The sequence below is a fragment of the Panthera onca genome, chromosome D1 (genome assembly GCF_046562875.1).
Source record: "Panthera onca isolate mPanOnc1 chromosome D1, mPanOnc1 haplotype 2, whole genome shotgun sequence".
Classification (NCBI taxonomy): domain Eukaryota; kingdom Metazoa; phylum Chordata; class Mammalia; order Carnivora; family Felidae; genus Panthera; species Panthera onca.
This window is the reverse complement of record NC_138348.1, coordinates 45557540-45577637: the sequence shown is the minus strand read 5'-3', so window position 1 is coordinate 45577637 and position 20098 is coordinate 45557540. Positions and strand designations below refer to the sequence as shown.

Here is a 20098-nt window from a genome sequence, read left to right as displayed (position 1 = left end):
AATTTCATGTTGGAACTGGACATACAAAATGTGACTCTTGGTATTTCCCAGTTTATTGAGACAAAAAAGTACGATCCAAGACCTAAGAGTAGATCACGCTGGAATTTTCCAGGGATCCCAGCTCAACCGGGACAAGTTATCTCAAAGGCTGTACAATTTGGATAACTGGTGACTCTAAGGAGAGAAAACCAGAATAACATGAAGTGGTGCCAGAGAACACATGAAGTGTTCTGGAACACTCGGCTCTCCTGATTTCCTTTAAAAATCATTTTTATTATTATAAACGACTTTGCAGAAAGTCTATCCCATAAACTCTTCAATAAAATTATTGACGTATCTCTAGAAGTCTTGCAAATTTGTCCCTATGTCTGTATCTTACGTAACAAAGTTTTAGTTACTCTGTATGTGATGGGGGTCTTACTTTTCGTGCAGCATTATTTAGCACATTATTTTCTTTGACTTTTTCTGTGTGTTTATGTTCTAACTTTATAGTTGACATTTTAAAGGAGGGCACAATATCTTATCCAGTTGATAAAACAACTTAGTTTCTCGAAGGTGAATCAACGTCCTACCCCTTCTTGCTGGACTCTTTGACAAAAAAATAAAACGACACAATACAAACTGAGAGAGAGCATTCCCCTTATAACTTGCAGGAGAGTTTGTTGTTGTTTCTTTTTATACTCCATGAAATACTTTATTTGAATGTATTGTCAATTAACTATTAGGTGACAAAACAAAGATTTTGGTAGTAGCAACTGTAAAAATGGCTAATACGTGGCAAGAACACTGCAACTAATTAAAGGAAAAATTGGGGGGAAAAAGTGTTTATTCTGTTGTCCCTATATTATCATGTGAGGGGCTTTCCTGAAGTCTGACATGGCCACTCAAAATGGTGCGACAGTGCTACATTGTGGAATCTTACCTACTCATTTATTCATTCAATCATTCCGCCAACATTTATACATTGACCATACATACGATGGAGACTCTTCTAGGTGTGGGAGATAGAGCAGTAAAAATACCCCTTCCCTATAGACCTCATTGCAGAGAACATACAATAAATAAATACGTAACAAAATGTCACCTAATGGTAAGTGTTATTAAAAAAGAAGATGGGGGGCGCGCCTGGGTGGCTCAGTCGGTTAAGCGTCCGACTTCGGCTCAGGTCATGATCTTGCGGTCTGTGAGTTCAAGCCTGTGTCGGGCTCTGTGCTGACAGCTCAGATCCTGGAGCCTGTTTCAGATTCTGTGTCTCCCTCTCTCTGACCCTCCCCCCATTCATGCTCTGTCTCTCTCTGTCTCAAAAATAAATAAACGTTAAAAAAAAATAAAAAATAAATAAAGAAGATAGGGGCACCTGGGTGGCTCAGTCGTTAAGCCTCTGGATTCGGCTCAGGTCATGATCTCAAGGTTTGTCAGTTCCAGCCCCGCGTCCCACTCTGTGCTGACAGCTTGGAACCTGGAGCCTGCTTTAGATTCTGTCTATCTCTCTCTCTCACTCTGCCTGTCCCCCACTCACACTCTGTGTCTCTCTCCTTCAAAAAAAATAAACATTAAAAAAAGAAGAAGATAAAGAAGGGTGAAGGGGGAGAGAAGGACAGGAATGGGGTAAAATGGAGAGGCTGCTATTTTTCTTAAAATTTTTTAACGTTTACTTATTTTTGAGAGAGAGCACAAGAAGGGAGGGGCAGAGAGAGAGGGAGACACAGAATCCGAAGCAGGCTTCAGGCTCCGAGCTGTCAGCACAGAACCCAATGTGGGGCTCGAACCCACGGACCACGAGATCATGACCTGAGCCGAAGTCGGATGCTTAACCGACTGAGCCACCCAGGGCCCCAGGGTGTCTGCTATTTTTCATGTATTTTTGTACGGAAGTATCATTGACATACCTTGTTAACGTTAGTTTCAGGTGTACAAGGTAGTGATTTCACAAGTTTATACCTTATGCTGTGCTCACCACAAGCATGGCTACCCATGTGTCACCATACAGCGCTATGACAATATCGTTGGCTATGTTCCCTATGCTGTACCTTTCCTCCCTGTGACTTCTTCCTTCCATAACTGGAAGGAGGCTGCTATTTTAGAAAGCGTGGTCTGGGAAGTTTTCTTTGATGTGGGCTGGTGATTGGAGGGGGTGATTCCTATATTTGTCTACGAAAGAAGATGTGTGTATGCCTGGAAAATGTACACCTCACTTTTACATCTCTTCACTGTTGTCTATTCACTTATCCAAACAGTATCTGTTTTTGTGAATGTGCTGCCACTTTGATAGCTACAGGAGAGCTGAGTGAACCATAAAGGATGGTATCTGCCTCCCAGAGTCTATAGAAAGACAAGAAATTACAAGTGCGATAGTGCTTTGAGAGAGGAAATACAGGGTGCTTTTATGGCTGGGAGGTCCGGGAAGGCTTCCCTGAGGAAGTGACCTTTAAGCAGAGAAGCAGGTATGAGCCAGTGTAATGTGGACAAAGGCATTGAGAGTGAGGGAGATTTACAAGCACAGGGGTCACTGTACAACTTTGTTTTGCTGATGACTTTCAACTTTGCCACCTATCCAGTGTTCCAATGGCTAAGAAGAAACAGCAGTTGATTATACTTCCTTGCTTCTCTCTGGCAGATGCACAAATGCACAAAGAATTTATTTAGCAGTAGAAGAATAAAAGACATGACATGGCACAAGGGACAAAAATAATAATACAATCAAAACTCAATGACTCCATTTGTGCTCAAGATTTGGATATCTTTATTTACAGTAAGTTTTATTGCAAATCAATCCTTTAGATAGCTGGAGTGCCCTTTGAAACACAGAATTGGGGTAATAAATTTTCCAAAGACACTTATCAAGCCATAGTCATTTCCAGTTTTGTTTTTAATTGGACGGCATATAAATTTTCTTGTGTCTCTAACGTAAGATTTATGATACAGAGAGAGAAAGAAGCAGTTGCGGGAGGAGACAACACGAAAACTGTCAAGGAAAAATATGTAAGTTTTATTCCTCGTCTACGCTGATTGATTTCTTGAAACCCGGTATGATAATGATGTAGGGTAGGAAAGCTGTGGGCCCATTTAATAAGCGTATACCATACTCAAAACTGTTTATAATGAAGGACAATTAGGAATAAGAGTTTTGCCTCATGGTGTATGATTCCTCCACGCAATGGTATATGCCATCGCCATTAGGACATCATGTTATAGGAGAAAGCTGAATGGCCTGGAGGAATGTTCATGCTGGATCAGTTTTTTTTTTTAAATTTTTTAAATCTTTATTTTTGAAAGAGAGAGAGACAGAGTGTGAGTAGAGGAGGAACAGAGAGAGAGGGAGACACAGAATCCAAAGCAGGCTCCAGGCTCCGAGCCGTCAGCACAGAGCCCGATCCGGGGTTCGAACTCACAGACTGCGAGATCATGACCTGAGCCAAAGTCGGATGCTCAACCGACTGAGCTACCCAGGCGCCCCATGACGGATCAGTTTTAAAAAGCAGGATGATAAAAAACAAAGTCAGTGTGATAAAAGGTCACAATATAATATAATTACAAAGAAAACTTCGCCAAGAAAACACATCAATATTTTAATAGGAGTTATATCCGCTTAATGAGACGATAGATTATGTTTAGTTTCTTCTTCATGTGTCTTTCTTCATGTGTTTTCCAAATTTTTTAAGTCACAAACATGTACTAGTTTTTATAACCTGTAAAAAAAAACCATGGATATTTGGGTCTTTTTATTTTTTATTGCAATGAGAATGCAGGGATTTGAGCAGCAACCTTCTTATGATGGACACACATTCTTGTACAAGATGGGAATCTTCCTCAGGTAGGAAGTCTCCCTCAGGTAGGTTTTGAATCAGTAGTTTTTACACAAGTGAAGTAAAGGGCCCAGAATTGCTGAAGAGAATCAAACAGGCTTTGTTGCTTGGGGTAGTGCTTGGGGATTATTGGCTTTTATTAAAACAAACAAACAAACAAACAAAAAACAAAACAAAAAACCCAGAAACACCCAAGAGAGAGAGCCAAGGAAATCAGACAACTTTACAAGGAGTAATGCTTCATAGAGGAATTCTTCTGTTATGAATGACAAGTTTAAATAATGTCCCTAGAAGCATTGCCTACATCTCATACCCAACTTTTGACCTTTTAACTAGAATGTGTATGGTGCATTCTTAATAATATGTTGTGGGCCTGTTTGCTGGTTGTTCTTTTGTTCATGGTGTGTGTGTGTGTGTGTGTGTGTGTGTGTGTGTGTGTGTGTCTGTGTGTGTGTGTGTGTTTATGTAATCCACCTTTGTTTTTATGGTCCCTGGATTTTGTGTTATGTTTAGAAAGATCTTTAAAGTTTGTAAAAATTTTATTCATAGTTTCTTCCCCTGGTTTTTTAAAAATTTTATTTATTTTGTGAGAGAGAGCATGTGCACACACTCAAGCAGGGGAGGGGCAGAGAGAGAGGGAGAAGGAGAATCCCAAGTCGGCTCCACTCTGTCAGCACAGAGGCTGGGGCTCAAACCCACGAACCATGAGATCATCATTTGAGCTGAAATCAAGAGCTGGATGCATACCCGTCTGAGCCACCCAGGTGCCCTACTTCCCATGTTTTTATAGATTTCACTCTTTACATTTAAATCCTAAATAGTGATGGGTTACATTTTAGGGAGAGAGCAAACTTTATGTGTTTCCATATGGCTAGCTAGTTGTTTTAATACCATTTGTGGAAAACTCCACATGTTTTTCCTCAATAATTTAAAAGTCACCTTTATATTATACTCAATTTTTGTGTCTTTTTGGTCTGTTTCTAGATGCTATGCCTTTTCATTAATCTCTTGATCTGTTTCTAAACCAATACTAGACTATTTTAATTACCACACTCTTATAGCATGCTTTGCTAATGTTAGGTCACATCCCCCAATCAGTCCCCTGTTTTCTTTTTCAAAAGCATATTGTAATTTTTTTTAGTTAATGAGTTTCTTAAATGACTTAACACTTTGCTTTACTAGCCTGAATGGAGATACACACACATACACACATATATATATGCACACATATATAATATATAATAATATGTATGTAACATACATGTGTATATATTATCCAGAGATTGAATTTTAGTGCTGTTCAGTCTAGTAAAACAGGGCAAAAAGTATGCCAGTTTTTTGAAGACAGTGTCTATTTGTTCTTCAGGGTTCTGTTGAGAAGTGATGTGGTCACTGGTGTTTTAGCTCCCTCTAGCAAACACCCCTCAGCCAAATGGAAAAGCCCCTTCGACATTTGAACGCCAAGGTCTCTGGAATATTGGCCATGTCTGCAAGCAAGATGTAGCCTAAAGCCTAATTACACGGTCTAGGGCACACACTCTCCCGCTCTGGGCTGGTATGACCATCCCATTTAAAAAAGAGCCAAGGAAGGTCTTTTCAAAAACAGCTGAGAGAGGTATAAATCCTGGTAAGCCCACTGATGCCCGATGTTTAGAGGTTCCATTTTTGTGTGTCCAGACAGTCAATGTTGGTTAAAAAAATAAAATTGTACCCACACCTATAAACATAGACCACTTTCAGTTGGGTTGGCTGCTGAGAGATGGCCACAACTCTTTTTCTAATTTCCCCTTAAATAACCAACGTCTTTAAAAAATTGTCTGTACTCTTGGGCACCATGTCACCTTCACGCATTTCTGTCTGTGATTTCCCTAATTTCCTATGGCAGATGTGGCTGTAGACGCAGTGTTAGTGAAACAGTCTCTTTGGTGTTCCAACCAAAACCTTTGCCTCACGTGTAAGTTTCTGTGACCTTCTCAACCTGTCTGCTGAGGCTTTCTTCTGAAGTCTCCCAAACGCAGCTATTCACTGCTCACTTCTTTTGCTGTTCCTACTCTGTATTTTCTCCTGTTCTCATTCTTCTTTCACTTCAGTAGCACCTTTGGGGGATCTTGCTCAGTCCATACCCCCAGCTTTGAGAACGACCTGTCTGAGCCTCTCCTGTTCTCTTTCTCTCCCCGTGGCTGAAAGCGTTCATGAAGGGCCATGTACAAATGGGGTGGAGGGTGATGAGCTACAGAGAAAGAGAATCATAAGGCACATAAGCAGAGGGAAGGCAAGTCCAGGGGACATGTGACCTCAGAGAGAGGAGGAGATGGGAAGTGCTCTGTGCCAATGGTGCCGCAGCTCTGGTCCTTTGTGGGGGGTGGGGGTGGGGGCGCGGCTAGCTGTACTTCTTCCTATGAGATATTCTTGTCTGCTCCCAATAAACCTCCCCCTTTGGGCTTAAGTTAGGTGAAGAGGCTTCTATTTCTTGCATCCCCTAAATGTGAGGTGACACCCTTAGCCCTAAGACATAGTCCTGGGTAATTTCCTTTTCTCTACCTGAAACCGCAAACAACTCATTACCCTTAAGTTGATGACTCCTGAATCTGTGTCTCTAAAGTATGAAGTTTCTTTGTTTTCCAACGGAATTGTCCAAGGGAAGAGGGGGTTTCCTGAAGTAGTTAAGAGTGTGAGTTCTGGGTTCAGATTGCCTAATTCGCATGAGATCTTAAGACCTCTCTCTGTGCTTCTATTTTCCCACCTGTAAAATGGGAATACTAAAAGTATCTACCTTGTAGGGGGTTGTGAGAATTGAATGAGTTGATGCATATAAAGCTCTTAGAAATAGTGCTTGACACGTTGTAAACCTGCAATAAATATTATTGTAATTACTATTATTTATTTATAGGAACACATTGCTACTTGACTTTCTGCTTTCCAGCTTCCCAGCTTCCTTGCAAAGAGAATACAACTGCCCGGTCCTGTCACTGGCTCCTCCATTCAGTCCAGCAGTCTTGAAATTTGACTTCAGGTCTGTTTGACTTTGGGGCCTGGACTTATTCCATTAGACTAGCAGTTCCCAAATTGGACTACCTGTCAGATACCAAAGATTTTGAATCGGAATCCTTCCAAATTAGGACTTGAGACTCTATATTTAAAAAACAAACAAACAAAAAACCCAAACGAACAGACTAAACACAACTCTTCAGTTAATTCCAATGGACCTGACCACGGGTCAGAGTTTGGGGAACTACTGTGGATTATACTCTTTTATCCTCACTGACTTTCTCTGTAAAGTGGGTGCAGTAAATACCTATTGCATAGAATTGCTAACCTAGTATGTATTGTAGCTTTACTGTGTGCCAGGAACTGTGCTAAGGGCCTTCCTCCTACTGTCTCATTTAACTTCCACAGCGATCTTGTGAAGTCGATATTAGATTATCCCCATATTACAGATGAGGAAACTGGGGTAAAAGGAGGTTACACTGCTTGATAAAAGCATTCACCTTGCAAGTGTGGAGAGTGAGCATATCAATCGGCAAGGTTAAAAAGAATAGCATATTAGATCATGTATTTAAAGCATCTGATACACTGTAGGTGCTCAGTAAAGCTCTCTTTCCCCTTCCTTGTATCTCTGTGATTCTGTTCATGCCCAGTGAATTTTAGATGAGGACAACACTTTGACCTTAACAGTGCCCAGAGAATTAAAAACCAGTATTCTAGGAGGGACAAAACAAAAGGGAAGTAGGTACCAGTGAAAGATGGAGGTTGGTTGGGATGGCCAACAGACAGAAACACAATGTGTAATTACCTATGGAAGAACAGGCTCATGTGAGGAGAAACAGTAGCTTGGCCACTGAGCGTAGGAAAAGTCAAGGTGACAAACTTTTAAAGAGGAGAACCAAGGTATGAGGGTAGAAGCACTTCATCTTAGAGAGGCAGAGTCCTAAAAGGACGACCTGTCCTGGGACCGCTCCTACCCCTGGCCATCCAATTCTTATTTAGAAATTTCTGTGACAGGAAATTCAACTTATCAAGGAAGAAGAGGTTCTAGTTGTTAGAAAACTCTTCATATTGGTTCATTTGAGAGGTTCTACCCACAGGTCCTCCTTCCACCCCTTAGGGCTCTGAAGAATGAGTCTAATACTCTTCTCTTTGACAGCCCTTCAAATACATGAAGATAGTTACCTTGTACCCCTGGGGGCAAAACCTTCTGCTTCCTTTCATCTTTCCTCATGTGACATAATTCCCAGCCTCTTTATATCCTGGTCCCTCTCCTTGTGCATGTAGATACTTTTCTTGCCAAGCCCTAATTGGAGACATTGTGTAATGAGCAACACTGGGCAGCACTGTAACACCCAACTTGCTTTACACGTCAGACTTTTATCAATGCTGCCTAACACAGCATTCATTTATTTTGGCAGCCATATTTCACTAAGGACTCAGATTTGAGTTGTCTGTCACCTAAGCCCATTTAGGCTTGCTTGTACATGCATCCGTCAAGATACCTTTGCCTTTCAGCAGTTAGTTTCCCAGGGTGAGACCCCCACATTTATCCCTGTAAGAGCTAGCCCACTGCTCCAACACTGCATTCAGCTTATGTATGTAATGGCATCTCTTCCCCTCCTGGTTTGGCATCATTCAGAAATGTGATGCAAATCCTCTGGGTTTTCATTCAAAGCACTGATGGAAGTTTTGAAGTCTGGGCCCTGGAGAGAGCCTTCTGCCATTCTGATGGCAACTGGTATGGTGTGAAGGTTCTGAAGTCAAATAAACCTGGTTTGAATTGGGAATCTGCCATCTGCATGACATTGGACTAGCCGGTTAAACTTGGAGTTTCAGTCTCCTCATCTGTAAAATGGGGTTGTGAGGACTAAGGGAGAAGATGCAGGGAATGCATTTATCACATGATTGATGCTGCACAAATATTGATCCACTCTATTCTTTTTTCAGGTTGACACAAATTCATTTATCAGCATCTTTAGGTTATGGTTGCTTAAGCCAGTTATTCACCCAATTAATTACACTAGAATCCAGGCCTATATTTCTTTATCTTGTCCACAATATCTTGGGAAGTGCATTACTAAAACGCCACTTACATAAAGTGGTTTCCTTATGAAATCAGGGCAGGGACAAAGTAAACAGCAGTAAGATTCCACCTGCATGTAAATTTAGAAAAAAATAGTAAGCTACCAATGAAGTTAGTTGACCTTGAGAACAGTTGATATTCAGGCCATAAGTGCATATTGGACAACCACTCTGTGCCTGGCAATGAGCTGGAGACAGCAAGGATTTTACGATGATTAAAATGCAATGTTTGTGTTCAAGGAAAGAGGCTACAATTCTAGAGTCGTAGGGGCTAGTCTGGGTCATAGAACTGGCTGAAGTGATTTAATCCCATTTGTTCGTGTATCCAGTTAACAACATTTGTCAATCACTTGCTAGATGTCAGGCCCCTGCCCCCATCCCTCTACCTCACTCCCATTAGGTGCTCAAAGGAGGCGGGTGAGTATAAGAAAAAAAAACAAAACACCACCCTTGCATTCGGGGAGTTTAACAAGCAGAAGGGTTGAGAGATCTTTGTGCTTAAAGGCCCTCTGCTGAGTGCTTGAGATGCAAAAGTAAGACAGATTCGCTGTCATCTCAGTACCTAAGTTGTGTTTTATTATGAAATATTGATTTGTTTCCTTCTGTCCCACTCCCTCGACAGCTTTTCGCGGTGGAGACGGCGGCCGCCGGGACGGTGTCTGCCACACAGTAGGTGGTCAAAACCCGGCAGCGGGAAGGAAATGCAATGGAACCGCCGCGGGCTTGAGTTTTCTCTTTTGAACAACGAGAATGACAGCTCCAACGGGACACTTGGAGGTCAGGACGAACGAAAGGAACCTAAGAAGCTTGGATGGGAAAGCCTCCTAGAAATAGTAAGTATTCGTTCTCCCGTTTGGACTTTGGCAAGCCAGGGTGTTTTAGGAAGGGTCTGGCACTCTGCGTTCCTAAAATTGGTTTCCTAGATGGAGTCGCAGGGAGGCGAGTGAGGAAACGCTGCATTTCGTCCGGGTGTCCGAGGGAAGAAGAGAAGGAGGAGGGGTGAAACCGCTGAGCCAGAAGCAAGCCAGGGTCCTACAGAAGAGGGACAGCCCAGGCGACCGCAAGCAGTGCGGCGTCTGCACCCGCAGTGGCCACCGCGAGCAGGAGACCTAAAGGGAAGGGAAAGGGCAGGGGCGAGGAAATCCAGGGAAAGCGCGCGGATTGGTCTGCTCCTCGGGGCGTGTGCTTCTGTGCGCCAAGCGATTGGTGGCGGGAAAGTAGCAGGTAAACCAGCCCCCACCGCCCCGCCATTGGTCAGAGGCCTCTCTAGCCGCCACACAACTGGCCAGCGGGCCGCCGAGCCGCGCGCGGATTGGTCGGGCGCGACCGCCGAGACCGGCTCCCTTCGGGCGCTCGGATTGGCTGGCGGAAAGAGGCAGGTATCCGGGCTCCGCGGCTCCTCCATTGGTGGGCGGGGAAGGGGGGTTGGGCACAGCGATTGGTGGGCGGGGGGCCGGGCCTGGGCCGGCGGGGAGCGGATTGGTCGGAAAGTAGGTTAGTGGTGCGACATTTAGGGAAGGCAGAAAGTAGGTCAGGGACGGAGGTGCCTGTTTACCCGCGCCGGACTCACCGCCGCCGCCGCCGCGGGATCCGAGTGGGGGCGCGGACGCGGGCGCTCCCGCGAGCCACGGTGAGTGTCGGGCCGGCCGCGGCCGGCGGCGCGGCCCCGAGCACCCCGTCGGGGGCCGTTAGCACCCTGGCAGGCGCGGCGCCCCCGCCGCCGCCCCGGGCGCAGCCCGGCCGCCGGGGAACCCTGCCCGACGTGCCCGCTGCCGGCCTTAAAGGGCCCGTGCCCGCTCCCTGCCCCCACCCCAGCCGCGGGGAGGCTGCGCCCCTTAAAGGCGCCGCGCCCGGCCGCCCCCATCCTCTCTCGCGGGGGCTGGCACTGCAGGGTTGGGCGGGCAGAGGTGCCGCAGGCGCCCTTAAAGGGACCGGGAAAGTGTCCGCGGGAGTACCTACCTCCTCTCAGGGGGCATCGCTACCTGAGGGGTGGGGAGAGGAGGGAGGAAGCAGCCAGCTGCCTCTTAAAGGGACAGCTCCGCCCTTTGGGAGCAATGATCCGGCTCTGGGCGAGTCCTAGAATGTATCCCTGGGAGCTGGGGGGGAGGGGTGGGAGCCCTCGAGAGGACCATTCTTGACGGCTGCACCCCAAGGGCGTTGGGCAAGCAGTGCCTCTTCTGCCCTTCCTCCCCATCTCCTCCACTTCCCTTTCGGGAGCCAGCGGGGCTGGGAGGGGGTGGGGAGGGCGTCTCCGTCGGGCTTGGGGAGTCCGAGCCTGCTCGCCCCTTCGGCCCAGTCGCGGGGCCTGGCGCTGCACCCGGGAATCCGGGCCCCAAGATGGGGCAGACCCCAGCTTGCGAACTTTCGTCCGGCCTGCGCCGTCTGGGTCCTCGGCGGCCCTGGGAGGATCCCCCGTGGTCTCTGAGCAGGTGCCCGACGGCACGGGGACGTCCCCCGGCGTCCAGGTGTGGGCCCGCCACCCGCCCTGGAAGCCCGGGAGCCCCGCGGAGAGCGCTGCGAGGCTGGTTCTTGCACCGAGTTTGACAGATGTCAGGGAAGAAAGGTTCCCATTCGCGATTGCCGAGCGTTGACAGCCACGAGAGCTCTCGTTGGCTCTGAGGTAGAAGTGGAAGAGTAGAAATTAACGCCGACCTTGTCGGGCTTCAGTCGGTGACCCCGAGGGGTCACAAAAGCCTGCTCCGGACGGCAGGCGGGTGTCGGAGGGCAGGCGTAGGGGAAGGAAGGGTTGTCCTGAACATCGGCGTCGGTTGTCCCTGGCAGTGCTGGCCGATGAGGGAGCAGGCTGACACCCCTCACCCCACATTCCCTAGCCCCCTTTCCCTCCTCCGCTTCGGCCCCTTGGCCCCTTCCCGGTCCAAAGCGTTGTTTGGGCACTTTGGCGCTTGCTAGTCTCTTCTCCCTGCTTACGAAGCTACTCCTCAGCATGCAATTATTAGCCAAGTTTTCTCACCCAGCTTCCAGAAATAAGATTCGGTATTTGTGCAGAAGCATTTCCTGGCTGTACCTGTATTTCCAGGATCTCCGTTAAAAAAAAAAAAAATCCACAAAAGCTGCCCATTAGATGCATCTCATTTCACACAAGGCTTGCTTGTCCTTCTGACATCTGCTGCTGTTCTCCCCTTCATCTATTTTTATATGACAACTATTATTTTAATTCCTCTGGTCCCATTGATATCAGGATCTGTCAATTTGGGTTGGTGGAGTTTTTAATTAATGTACTGGTTGAATCATGAGCTTAAAATAATCATTGCTGCTCTTGAGCAGTTTTGAATAATCTCATGCTCTTCGAGCTTGCAAGTAAAAAAAAAAAATCACTGCTGTCAAATTAAATTTCCATATCAATGAAACTCCAAAATATTTTTTAAAACACAAAATTGAATCTTTCGGTCCATGATCTGTTACTGAGTTCACTTGAAAACAGTTCGTTGAATGCTGTTTAGAAAAGTCTTTGAAATTGCCTGTGTCATCTGAACCCGGATCTGTGGAGGTATTTTGGTTTCGATGGTTGTTAATAATAATAATAATAATAATAATAATAATAATTATTATTATTATTATTATTTAAAACTGTAGTTAAATTTGTGCCTTATTTTAACCTCTACAGTTTAAAAAGAGGGTGAGAGAAAGGAACAGGTGGGGTAAAAAGCACTAGCTGAGAGTTAGAACATGCTGGTCCTTGCCCAGACTTGGGTTTTCATGGCTGTGCCGCTTCAGGCAAGTCATTGAACCTCTCTGGGTTCTGTTTGTCTCAGATGGAAAGTCAGGCTGTTGAAGTACGTGATCTCAAAGGTTCCTTCTGCGCTACAGTTCTCTGCATCTAAAGTTTTAATACATTTGAGTTCAGGTTGGTATTTACCTGCTCAAGCCTCCAGAACATCTGAGCTGAAGTCCTATTTTCATAGGAAACTTCAACAGAACAACAGATGGGGTTTGAACGAATCCATTTAGAATGATTTATAAAATGATGATTACTCAGGAGTTTGTCTGCCTCTCGCAGAAGAGGTTCTGCATGCCACAGAGAAGAAAAGGAAGTGGTCGTGTTTTCAGATTTAGCCCTCAATACCGACAATCTCTGTGCAATTTATATACTAAACAATGAACAAGCACTGTACAAAGACTTGGCTGTGTTAACAAAACTGCCTGAGAATCTGTGAAAACTAAATATTTAATATGTCTCTTTGGTGGAAGAGTTGCCTTCCTTCCATGAGATTTCTTCTGTTTGTGATTGCAACATCAGCTCTGAGGGTGGTGGGAGAAAGTCAGTATTAAGGAAACAGTTTCTGCCCCTTACGATGTTATAGTTATGGAGTGATTTTAGTCAGCATCATGGTAGATACTTGCAGGGAGGTAAAAAAAAAAATCCTTTCTAGACCTTGAGGGTGGTGAGGAGTCCAGAAACACCCACATGCTGCCCTTCTCGGGTCTTTTCTCTCCTCGTTGCTACTTTGCCCCAACACCCAGACTTAACCCCAAACACCCACCCTGGCTTTTCCCTTCTTTCTCTCTGGAAACAAGACCTGCTCTGACTTGAGCCCCCTCAGCATCTCTTCCTTCCTGTTCAAAGCATCCTGTCTCTTTCCTCCGTGGCTTCTCTTCTCTTTCCAGATCAGAAAAAGTAAGTGGATCTCCCCTCTTTCTTTTTCTCAGACCTTCATTTTGGGTGGGAGCCTTGACTCTGGCGGCAGGACCTGGGACTGGGGTTTGGATCAGACGAGTGCTTGACCCCTCTGACCACAGGCTCCTCCTCTGCGGTGTAGTGACAGTGCCAGCTTCATGGAGTCCGTGTGAGGATCAAGGGAGATGATGCGTGTAAAATGCCTGGCACACAGGAAGCCCTCCCTCAGTGCCTGCTGCCACTCCCTCCCACCGCTGCCAGGGTCCTGCCCGCTGAATAGCTTTTCATGCTGTTTGTCCTCAGCCTCCTCATCAACCCCAGAAAAGCCTTCCTCTCAGTTTAGGAGAGGAAGGATAGAAGGAGAAGAAACAGCCCTTCTGCGGGCCTGCTGTGCAGCAGGCGGCTTTCACTGGTCTGTACATGGTACCCCTGAACCTGTGTGTCTTTCTCTCCCCTCCCTGCCCAGCAACCTCTCGCAGGGGCTGTGCGCATTCACCTCATTCTCTCTCCGTCTGCTCTGCCCTTAGCTCCCACCCTCTGGCTCCTTTCAGCCTTCTCTATAGTTCTTCTCAAAGATCTCCAAAGTCTTTAAGTCTTGAATTCCAGGGACCCGTTCTTAGTGCAGAATGGTCGTTCTGGGCCCCTTTGCAGCTGTAACCCTGTCTTTTCCTCCCTTCTTGAAATCCCCTCCTTCTTCTGCCTTGCCATGATGCTTTCTTGGTTCTCTTGCTGCATACCCTAAAGGTACGTTTTTGTCTTGGCCCTGCGCTTCACACTGTTCCACTCACCAGGGTCCCACTTTCAGTCCTGATCTGTCTCTTCTGCTTCGGCGGCTAGCAAGTTCACTGTACACATTAACAGTAGCCTGGAGCCGGCATCTGTGACCTTGGAGTTAGAGGTTGCAAACTGCTTGCAAGCACTGTCTCCTTTCATCCTCCTGACACACTGTTGCCTATACCCCTTCACAGCCAAGCTGTCCTGAGGGGCAGTTTGTTTGAGCGGTTAAAGGTGCAGACTTTGGAGTGTCATATCCTAACTGTTCCTTACCAGCTTTATGATCTGGTCAAGTTGCTGTGCTCACTGTGTCTTGATGTCCTCAGTGATAAGACCAGGATCTCCAGAGTCCTTACCTCAAGGAGTTGTGGTGTACATTGAATGAGTTAAAACTATGAAAAATACGTGAAGCTATTCATGGCACATAGTAAGCATTCAGTGAATGTTAGCTCTTGGTGCTTCTGGTCCCTCTCACCTTTCCATATCCAGCCTGCCTGTCTGTGTGCACAGGACTGTCTGGTCAAACTGAAGGGCTGTCCTTTCCCTGGACCGGCCCTTGGCTCTTCCCGTGCTCCAACTGATGTCCAAATCTTACTCTTCTCTAAGACCCGGCTCAATTGCTTGGTCCTGTAGGAGCTATGGAGCTATTCATTTTGTTTTTCTTCCTCCCCACACCTGGTAGCAGTACCCTCCATCTCTTGATCTAGCTCAGATTCTTAGGTACTGTCGCATCTGTGTTGTGTTGGGCCGTCTCTGGGAATATGTGTCTTGCTTGCTCAGGCTAAGCAGTTTGGGGGAGTTCATCTTGGTTTCCCAAAATCACAGGCACAGGGAGCCTTCAGGATGTGTTTGCCCGATCTCAATTGATGATCTTGAGGAGGAGGAAAGGGGATGGGATGCACCAGGGGCACCAGTGGTCATGGCCATGAGTAGGCGGGTTTACAGGGAAGGGGGGTTTGAGGTGGGGACTTTCGTGGTAGGGAAGATAAGATTGGATACGCTTTAGTCATCTTTGCTTTAGGGGAACGTTGAGTGCTGGCATATGATGAGAAATGATTTTTACATTAGCACATGCTGTCCTTTTAAATAGTATAAACTCATGTTCATCCAGTCTGGTTAAAGAAGGGGGAATGGAGGTCTTGATTTCATATTCTGGTTAATACTCTACCCATTGGATTTTGTACGTATACTGAGTAAAACATTTACATGTATTTATGCCTTCAACTACCATTTGAAATGTGTGGCCTGGGCAAATTAGTTAGCTTCTTTGAGGCTGACTTACCTCATTTGCAAAACAGAAATAGTAATAATGATGGTAATAGCGGCTAGCATTTATTGAACACTATGTGCCAGCAAAGATGTTAGTCACCTTATGTTTATGAACTTGTTTAATCTTCCTTACAACCCCATGAGGTAGGTCCAGTGATTATCCTTATTTTACAAGTGCAGTGGTTTTGGAAACTGCCCAGGGTCACTCGGCTGGTATGGGGCAGGACAGGACACGTGCCCAGAGGACTCCGGAGTTGGCCCTCTAGCCCCTGGAGTCGGGGCCTGCGGGGGGGAGCCCCCACATTGAATCCTGTGTACGCAGTGCCCCGCACCGTGCCAGCAGGCCAGGAGGCCCGTAGTGGTTGGCAACCCGTGTTACAGCCGACAGATGTGGTTGTGCACCTGCTCTCCAGCAGGACTGAAGTCCTCTGCGGGGGACGCCACGCACGGTTGGGTCTCACCCTGGCAGCAGTTACAAGGGCTTGTGAGCATTCTCTTCACATCCTGTTGTGCATTTCTGTCTCTTGCTTCCTCGTGCCTTTCTGCGGCACTGCTCTGACATGGGCCCCGTGTGGCTCAGCCAGCCCCTCCGGGATGGTTCCAGTTGTGAGATGGACCTCTGAACAGAGCCCAGTACCCCTGCCTCCCCCGGTAGCCATCTGCAGAGGAAATGCAAAGGAGCCCTTTTCAAGAGTCTCTCACCTTCTTCCTCCTCTCCCCAGCTTCTTAACCCAAAGACAGGCACCCACAGCCTTGGTGTATATATATATTTTTAATGTCAGTTGTTTCCCGAATACATTTAGATAGTAAGGGAAACATTGTCTTATGTCAAGAACCTGTTACATAAAAATGTGTTATATAATGTTCAAATATATATACTGCACAGTGGAATTAGATACCACTTTTTTCCCCAAAGAATAAAAAGATAATAAACACAGGCTTTACTGAATGTCATTAATCTTGGAGCTGGAAGGCCTGGAAAGACATGCTCTGCCCTCAGAGCTATTGTTTTGAACCTCCGTTATCCTCCTCGAGTGCTCCAAGTGTAGGATGTATGGGAAGTTGACCTGAATCTGCCATGGAATGCTACCGTGAAATACTCTGGCAATCGTCTTTTCCAGGGGGACAGAATTCCTTGACATCTTGCTCACTTGTGTTTTTCTTACATCTAAGCAGAGGGAAGAAGCTCTTTTTGCCCCTGACGCTCGGACCACCGAGGCCATCTTCTAACCGGTTTCCTGTTCTAGCCTCTACTTCCTTCAATTCTTCCCACACAGTGTGGTCATCTTTGCCTTCCAAAACAGCCCTGTTTGCAGTGGCACGTGGTTGACACCCGCGTGTCCAGGGCTCCAGGCTCCCCAAGGTCCGGCCCTGGTCCCCCTCGCCAGCCCAGCTCCTCCACCCCAAGCCCCATTCCCGGAATGGGCCGGGTGCCCGAGGTTCAGTTCTGCTTGTCTCTGCCCTACCTGGGCTACTCCATGCCATACTCTTCCCTGCTGTCTGTCTTGCTCATGTCTCCCCCTTGACCTCGGTGGCCTGACCTCTTAGCCTGCCTTGAATCTCACTTCTTTGTGAAGCCTCCTCTGGTGACATTTGCCCCCTTTACACACACACACACACACACACACACACACACACACACTCTCTCTTTTTTACTTTTGATTGCCAGCCATTCATTCAGAAGCAGTGGTACTTCATAATTAGCAAATTATCACATTGTATCTAATCAGGATGGCCAGTTCTCTCATTTTTTAATTGTTCCATGAATAAATATCTTGTCCTCACTTCCCATTCTCCAACTGTACTCATTTACTCCTTCAGTGTCGTGTGTTGGAGGCCTACCGTGTGCACAGCAGTGTTACAGGCACCGGGGATACAGCAGTGAACAAAACAGAGTCCCAGCAAGAGACAGATAAACAATTGAAGACGTTAGCTCCTGGTCGTGATAGATGCGAGGAAAGCAATCACATAGAGTAAAACAATAGCGATGATGGGAAGGAGGTTGCTTTAGCCAGGTCCTCTGGGGTGGCCTTTCTGAAGAGGTGACATTTGAGCTTGGTTGCAGGAAGCTCTGGGGAAAGATGTCCCAGGATGCGGAAACAAGGCCCTGAGGTTGGAAGTATCTTGTTTTTGAGGAAAGTAAAGGCCATTGTAACCGGATTATGAGATACACTTGTGTACAGATGTTTTATCCTCCTTGTAACCTTCACCCAGTGCCAGAAAGTCCCTGTAAATACTTGCATACAGAATTGGAGCATTTGTAAATTGTATAAATAGCAGTTGACTCTACTCTGCACAGTAGGCTTTTAATAAAACTTTATATGGCACACAAGCAAGTTCACAGCTTGAAGGGTTTTCTCATCAATGTACACCTAGCATGTATCACCAACTATGGAAGTTTTAATTGTGTTTAGTGCAGAACTTCAGACCTCAGAATTCTGTTTTACATGCACAGCTATCTTAAAACCAGCTCTGTTCCACAAGTTCATTTGTAAGGCAGTTGAAACATGGGATAAGTTTTTCTGTAGAGAAAAAGATGAACTAAATGGTGGTTTCGTTCCCCGGCGAGCCCACAAAAGTCATTTCACGCTGACTGTAGCTGAAACCATACTGTTTAGTGCTGAAGTATCATCAGCATTAATGGAGCCTTCTGCAGCCAGACCCCCGCATCTAGATGGCGTTATAGGTCAGTTACTATGAGCCTTAATGGGACTCATTTACCTCGGTCACACCTCCTATTTTTCCTGTCTGCCAAAAAGTTTTATAAAAGGAATTCTTGCCTTTGTGCCTTTAAGATTTAGCTCCTTGTGTTATAAAGGAGACAGTGGCGGGCAGAGTAGGGAATGCCCTGCACTGGGGGGACTGGGAGAGCCCGGGGCCCAGTCTTAGCCCAGTCCCTGACTTGCTGAGTAACTTTGAGCGAACCGCCCTCGCTGAACTTTGATGTCTCAGGTCCTTCTTGGATATAAAACCCTGTTTTCTCACCACAGTGGGAAAACATACATGTATTTCATCGTTCAAACCTACCTCAAATGACTACCTCTAGTTTCTTCTTGAAGTAGATGTACTCAAATGACATGAGGAGCTCAAGGAGTTCTGTGTATGGTGCTCCGCAGTTAGACGTTCCGTCTGAACCTTGATTTTGATCTGCTGTCTTTCTTAATGAGTGGAAAGAAATTTTGTCCTAGAACTTTTGGTCCAGATAAGATTTCTGTGTTCTTGGCCAACTTATCTTCCATATAATTATGTAAACTGGTTTTTCTTTTTAACTCTTAGGGATAAAAATGGTGACTATGGTTTGTTTCTTATGAATTATACTTATAAGTGCCCTTAGGGAATGGAACGAATTTGCAGGAGAGAGCAGAGCTGAAAGAGTGTGGGATCAAAAACAATTTTAAATGTTAAATGCAAAGCTATTTTCAGTATCCTGCTGGAGGAAAAAAAAAATTTTTTTTTTTAAGGCTTTAGACTATGGAAGAGGTTTCTGCTCCAAAGGAGAAAAGAGCCTCAGGGTTTTGCAGTAGAGAAAGCTACCTGATCCTTTAACTGACGACCACCCCTCCCTTCCTCCTTTCCCCCTCTCTGAGTTTCTTTTTGGCATCATGAACCACATTTGCCATTTGAGAAGTTTGCTGTGTAAACGACTAGCTTTGCTAGTTGCAGAGCTCAATTGGGACGTAGGGTGTTAGGGAGTTAGCATTCAGATGGCTTAGGGTGCAGAGTGCTTTGTCGCAGAGTTCCCCACCGGATTCAAGTGAGGGAAGCCTCATCAGGACAGAAACAGCACTTCTAGCAAGGCCTCTGTTTGATCAGCTGTGAATGATGCTTGATTGTTTTTTCTCTTTTCCTTACTTGATGGCACAGCAAGGAGTTGGGGCAAGAAGTTGTTGCTGGATTTCACTTTGGAGTTGGAAGGTGGCATTATACCTTGTGTTCCTCCTCAGATGCTAGAATATGAGTAGGAATTTTTGTCTGTTTTGTTCTCTGCTGTAACCCCAGCAGCTAAGACAGTGTCTGCACAGAGTAGTCACTCAATAAATACTTACTGAATGAATGAATTCAGCCTGAGAAAACCTCAACTTTCTTTTCCTCTCTAACTGTGTAGGCTCATGAGCTTGGTCTCGCAAGGTACTTTGGAATGTAGATTACCATTTCCTTTTGACGTCTGTGTTTTTCTTGTTCTTCAGGTTGGCCAGATATCAGTATCTTTTATTGATGATCAGGACTTAACTGGCCATGGTTGTCCCTGCCTGGCTGATGTTCATCTTTGTGTTATCTTTAATTGGCCTCAAAGTACAACAAATCAATAGCTGAACCATATCAACTAAAAGAAAATGTACTGTGTATTTCTTTGGGCATAGTACTACACGTTTATTTATTCAGTCAACATATGTCTGAAGGGCCATTATACCCGGCACCCAGGCTACACCTAGAGGAAGAGCAGAAAGAGTTGTTGTAGGGATACCTGGGTGGCTCAGTTGGTAGAGCAGGCAACTCTTGATCTCGGGGTTGTAGGTTGGAGCCCCATGTTGGGTATAGAGAT

General features: G+C 45.9%; 1 protein-coding gene across 10 annotated transcripts in view; it reads left to right on the top strand.

The window, feature by feature from the left end:
* The first annotated feature begins 2867 nt into the window (after positions 1-2867).
* Positions 2868-20098, top strand: part of BMAL1 (basic helix-loop-helix ARNT like 1) — a 106912-nt gene continuing 89681 nt past the window's right edge. For 4 of the 10 annotated variants that reach the window (XM_078433235.2, XM_060606055.3, XM_078433239.2 and 1 more), the window contains exon 1: positions 10353-10506. The gene's annotated coding sequence lies outside the window, so the exon portion shown is untranslated. Of the gene's footprint in view, positions 2983-9498; positions 9710-10351; positions 10507-20098 lie in introns of those variants that run through there. The other 6 variants (XM_060606057.3, XM_078433240.2, XM_078433238.2 and 3 more) reach the window with 4 other exon arrangements.